This window comes from Parasteatoda tepidariorum, chromosome X1, assembly GCF_043381705.1.
Source record: "Parasteatoda tepidariorum isolate YZ-2023 chromosome X1, CAS_Ptep_4.0, whole genome shotgun sequence".
Lineage (NCBI taxonomy): Eukaryota > Metazoa > Arthropoda > Arachnida > Araneae > Theridiidae > Parasteatoda > Parasteatoda tepidariorum.
In genome coordinates, this window is record NC_092214.1 from 12,917,241 (window position 1) to 12,923,066 (window position 5,826).

Below are 5,826 nucleotides of genomic sequence, written 5' to 3' on the forward strand. Positions count from 1 at the left end.
ATAAGAAATGTATGAAGAGTCCCGCGGTGGACTGATCGTATGCTACAATTCCCAGTATAACACCAAAGTCAAGCATCATTGGCTGTGGTTTCTGTGGGGGAAGTGACCACTTTGATCAGGCTGCGAAGGGACCGAGAGTGTGCGTTATCGGTTCTCATTAAAATGTTCCACTGTAAAGTGTACGACTTCATGCTCAAGTCATTGGGCTACCAAAACGGGGGAGCCATTCCCTCCACAGAGTATCAAATTTGTTATGGGATGGCTTCGATGCATTCTCAGGGAAGTTTCCCATACCGTCGTCAATAACTCATTGTACCGGTCTAATGTGACGTAAATAAACAAATACAGCAACAAACAACTTAAAATTTATAATTTAATTAATCACGAATTCAATGTTGTCAAGAAACTATTACAATTAATTATCAATCTTGTAATGTCTTATGGATGGTTGACCGTGTGAAGCTAAGCACCGATGGCTCTACGGGTTAAAATTCGTCGTGCGGGTAGCTATTTCAGATTGATTTTTATGCCTAAGCTTAAAAAAAAAACGCACCATTCAATATTATTATACTTGTAGTGTTTTCCATATAACACGTTCTTCCAATCTAGCTTTAACAAAACAAACAACAAATGAATTTGGAAGATTGCGCAAGTTTCCTATGATGATACTTAAAATATAGCAAACGTTGCTATTTTACATAAATATAGCCAACTAAAGGATAACACTTAATATATAGCTAACCATGTACTTTATTTATGCTGTGATTGGCTCACGACCTGTTAGAATTTATAAATTACAGAAAACTTTTATGAATGATAAAATTACGCGCAAATGTAAACATAAATCACATTAATAAAACTTCCAAGAATATTAAGCTTGTTCACACATCGCTTCGTAAGCATAACAAACATAAGCGGAGGGATACACCAGAAGTTTTCTAAATTTCTTCGGGTCTTACGAAGCATGACATTGTTTACCTTCAGTCTACCATCGATATTGTAATAACCACTGACAAATCAATGCGGCTATCTATTGTACCACGTGACTTTTACGTCACGCAAAGGGACCCCATTTGAAATAAAAAAAAATAGAGTTGTAAGCGAAGTTTACATTTCCTATAAACTGTAGTTTCATTTCATTGATTCAAATGGAAACAAATAAACGTTTAGTAATTTCGCGCCAGCTTTGCTTTCAGTAAAATATCGTAATTTATCGTTTCTTGCTTTTGACGTTGTTAAAATCATAATCATAAGCTTGTTTACAGACTTACTCTTATATCTTAATTTCATATTAATTTTAAAAGTAAGTAGAATTCGATTCTAAAATTTCTCCAAAATATTAAACTAAACGCTTCTTTGAATCACCCAATTGCCTTAGAAATCATAATTTTGTTTTATGAACTCAAATTTGATGTGTTGTTATTTTCAAGACTAATGAAAAGTAAATTGTTTAGATATTTCTTTTTGTTAAAAATGTGTATATATTATCTCGTTAGATCTAGAATGAAAATCAGATACAATCAGAATGATTTAAGAAATATTAAAGACTATTCTTACTCATGAAAAATTTCATCTTGTTTTATTTAAGTAAGTTAAGTACTTTTTTAATTTGTGTCTTAGTAGAATCTGAAAATCAAGATCCCTATAAGAAATCAAAAACTATTTCTGTAAAAGATGATCAAAATTGTGTTTAAGGTCCAAACCGTTAACAGATATGTGATTTTTTAGTATTGTTATAGCAGTGCTTTCACTATTTTGTTGTGTAATTTTGCATTAATGTCCCAAAATATGTTGACTAACTGGCATCTTTTATGTAATTTCGGTATTGTTTTATTCCACATTCGAAGAGATTGTGGCCAGGACATTTTGAAGAGATATCCGTAACATGATCTGTGGCAGAATAATAGCAAAGCCTGGGCAACTTCCGAGCAATGGCCAGCGAGAAACTAAAAAAAACATCACAGAAAGGGACCAACTCGAAAGGTATAACTCATAGCCGCCCCGGGCAAATATCTACAGATTTTTTTAAACAAATTTGCAAGTTTAAAATCTGTTTGGCAATTGTAGTTGGCGAGACAGTTCACGATACAGAAATGTCCCTGACATTTTGGGCTTAGTTTTATTATTTTAAAAAGGAAAATTTATTTTTGAAATTTTTCTTAGGAAGTCCAGATTTTTCTTAGTAATTTTTTTAAAGCAGTAAATTTAGATATTTTCATGAATTTTACTTTTTTTGAAAATTAGATATTGTTTCTGAGGAAATAGCGAAATTGACCTAAATTAAAAATCTATATTTCAAATGAAGTTTCTGCTCTTATACTTGGAGTTTTTATAATTTTTAATAATTAAAAAATTTCCTTATAATTTTTAAAGTGAATTAGCACTATTTGACTGCAAAAGAAAAATAAAAGGGTGCCAAGTAATTCTGAAAATTATTTTAATTAACAAATTGAATTTTTAAAAATTTGATAACATGTTATGGAAGGGACTTACAGGTTTTTCTTAGTTAAATCAATGTATAAAAGTGTAAAAAGAATTTTTTTATAAATTTGACTTTCAAAGTTAATGAACTATTGTCACAGAGGAGACAGCAAATTGAGAATTTTATACAAAAATTTATGTTTCCAAAAAACTTCAGCTCTATATGAGTTGATTATTGTTTACATTTTTTATCAGTAAACCTGTAATTTATAATTATTAAAATTTGTTCAAAAAGAAAGAAACTGATACTTTTTTTAAATAATTCCCTTTTTATGAAAACTTGATATATTAAAAAATATATAAAAATTGGGTAAAAGAAATGGGTTTTTGTCAAATCGCTTAGTACAAGAAATTATTTTAAAATAAATTCAAACTTTAAAAAAAAAATGTTAGAATGAGAGTATAAAAATTAAAGCTATAATTGTATATTTTTATGAATAATATCAATTCAAGTTAAATATTTAAATTGAAGAAAATTTATAGGGTTTAAACAAAGACAAAACATTAAAATAAAACCGTTATTAGTACAAAATAAGATTCAATATTTATTTGTTATTATACTTCAGATTATTGTTTCTATATTTCATTCATTATTAGAGGTTTCATGAAATTTAAGTAGGAAACCTTTTTTTTTTTCCTGAAAAAATCACCTTTGCAAAAAAGTTAATGATTATTAATTATGTACGAATGAACTTACCATGAACAACCAATGTCTACAATATGCATTCATGTTCCATTAATAAACAATTTTATGATATCCAGTACATTATATGAATGATATCACTTTATAATTTAATCTTCCTTTTGCAATTAACAAAATTTTTACCAAATAAAATATTTGCAAATAAAAATAAGTTTCACAAATATTTTTTTTTTTTTTTTTTTTCAATGGCAGGCACTGAATTTAAATCTTTGCCTATACTATGCCAGAATTGTTGCTCATTTCGCGTTACCCAGTGGGCACCTGTGAACCAAAGTCACGGAGGCGAGCAACATTGCCCACGCCACTCTGCCACAAACCCGTTTATAGGGTGGGCCACATTCACACATCATACACACATACAACAGAGGACAGCACAAAGAGAGAGAGAAACATCCATGCCCAGAGCGGGATTCGAACCCGCAGCCTATGGCTTCGCAGTCAGGCACGCTAGCCGCTCGGCCACCTGGCCGGCAGTTTCATAGATATTAAATGAAATATATTTCTAGTAGTACTCGTTAAAATATAAACTTAATCTCAAGTGTCATGATAATTTTTTCTTAAACTAAAAGTTTTGAAGCATCAGAAAGTGTTGTTTCCTTTTTATTGAAATATTTAGACATAACACTTTACCCGGTGGCAGAATCTCAGCGACACGGCAACATTGTCGCATAATTTTGCAGAGTTCTTGCAGAAAGATTTTTTTTTTCTTTTTTAAAAGTACAATGTTTTATTTGTCTTTTCCACGGAAATTTTTACTTAAAATTTGAATCATGCATTTAAATCACTTTTTGACGTTCTCTATTTACGCCGATAGTATCGTAAATCGATGTAATGTCTCGATAGAAATTGTTTCGGTTGTATATTATATTTTTTAAATAATATTGAGAATTTTTTTATTTATTAAAAGCAATGGTTCTATCGATTTTTTGGTAGTTATTGCTATTGATTTCTGCATAGTTTTTAAATCCAATATTTTTTTTATACGATATTTATTACAACAACCTAATCTCAAAATAAAGCACCCATTTGAGTATTTCCTTTTATTAGGAGTCCGATTCACATGATTTCATTGTCAATCTTTTTTTCTGGAATGACAACTACGAATTTCACAATTTTTTTAATTATATTTTTATTGTGATGATTATTTGCATAGTAATACAAAGAAGGAAGTAATTAGTGTGTTCCCCCCACCCCCAACAAAATGCAAGAGTACCACCCATAATATTAAAATAAAAAATTATTGCATGTTCAATTAAAAACATTATATATAGTTTTTTTTTTATATAAACACAGTGCTTTGTTATTTTAAATTAGCAACGTGTATGTTTTTTATTATTGAAAGTATTTTGCAGAAGGATATTAGTGCTTTTATCTCAAATAGGTTGAAAAAGTTCTGCCACAAGGACACTGTCCAAGTGATTTTATAGTTGAAACAGAATTAATCAAAAATTAGAAAATATTATTTCTAGTCAGCTATCATCAGAGAATAATTGAGTAATTAGAAGAGATGCTTAAAATTGGTATTATTATTAATGGCTTTCTACCAAATTAATATTTTAAACTTTTATCTTTAAACATTGATTTTTTTCAAAAGGTGCAATATATGGAAGCAAGTACAGTCTATAATAAAAATCTTAAAATAAAAAAGAGGAGATATTTTGATCTTTTAAAATACTCATTACAGATATTTTTTTTAACTGGAAAATTAATTTCTGCAGTCTTTGTGTAAAAATATATATTCATCATGAAATATTGATTAAATATATCTATCCATTGGTAGGTATATTTTAACAAACTCTGAAGGGTTTACAATCCATATAAATTATGCAGTAAATGTTATGTGTGTGCATATTGCCTATAATTTGTTTTATAGATAAAGAGCATAACTAAGCAATTTTTTTTGTGATTTATTTTATGCAAAATTTTGTTCATTTATATTAAATTTTATTTACAAAAATCAGATTTTTGAAATATGTTTTACTTTAGTTTTGTAAAAAAGCTACTGAGTTAAATTTATTAAAATAGTTGATAGTTTCAAAGAACTATATGGTTTTATAATTGCAGTGAAAATTTATTAGATAAAATTTAAAAAAATCCACTTAATAGTTATAAAAATGAGTTTTTTCAAATGGATCCAATCTGAAAAAACCCACTGGATGAAACTGTCTTAGAGATACGATTTTTGCCAGCAGAAAATGTTATTAATAAGTACTTTATGAAGATTTAGTATAAATGTTCTTTAAAAAATTATGTTACCTGTTTGCCAATATACAAAGTTAAAATAGGTTGTTTATCAGTACTAAATCTGTAAAATAATAATTTTTAATATATATATGTATATATATGTATGTATGTATATATATATATATATGTACGTATGTATACAGTAGGGAAACGATTATCCGGAACGATTGGGACCATCACTATTCTGGATAACTGATTTTTCCGGTTTTCTGAATCGCTACAAAAAGCCGTTTTTTTATTGTTAAACACAACTAAAAAAAATTTTTTTTTTTGAAATAATCTTAAAAAGAAGAAAAAACGATGGAGCAATACACTAATGATTATTTCCAAAATTATGGTAAGGTAAACATCTTTCAAAAAAGAACGAAAAATCCTAAAATTTTATAAGGAAAAAAAAA

The 5,826-nt window shown here is 28.3% G+C and overlaps 1 protein-coding gene across 6 annotated transcripts in view; it reads left to right on the forward strand.

Moving 5' to 3' along the window:
* The first annotated feature begins 924 nt into the window (after positions 1-924).
* LOC107454824 (probable bifunctional dTTP/UTP pyrophosphatase/methyltransferase protein) overlaps positions 925-5,826 on the forward strand; it is a 26,574-nt gene continuing 21,672 nt past the window's right edge. Inside the window, exons 1-2 of one of the 6 annotated variants that reach the window (XM_016072134.3) lie at positions 925-1,303; positions 1,848-1,983. The gene's annotated coding sequence lies outside the window, so the exon portion shown is untranslated. Of the gene's footprint in view, positions 1,442-1,553; positions 1,588-1,847; positions 1,984-5,826 lie in introns of those variants that run through there. The other 5 variants (XM_016072131.3, XR_011638151.1, XM_043046230.2 and 2 more) reach the window with 5 other exon arrangements.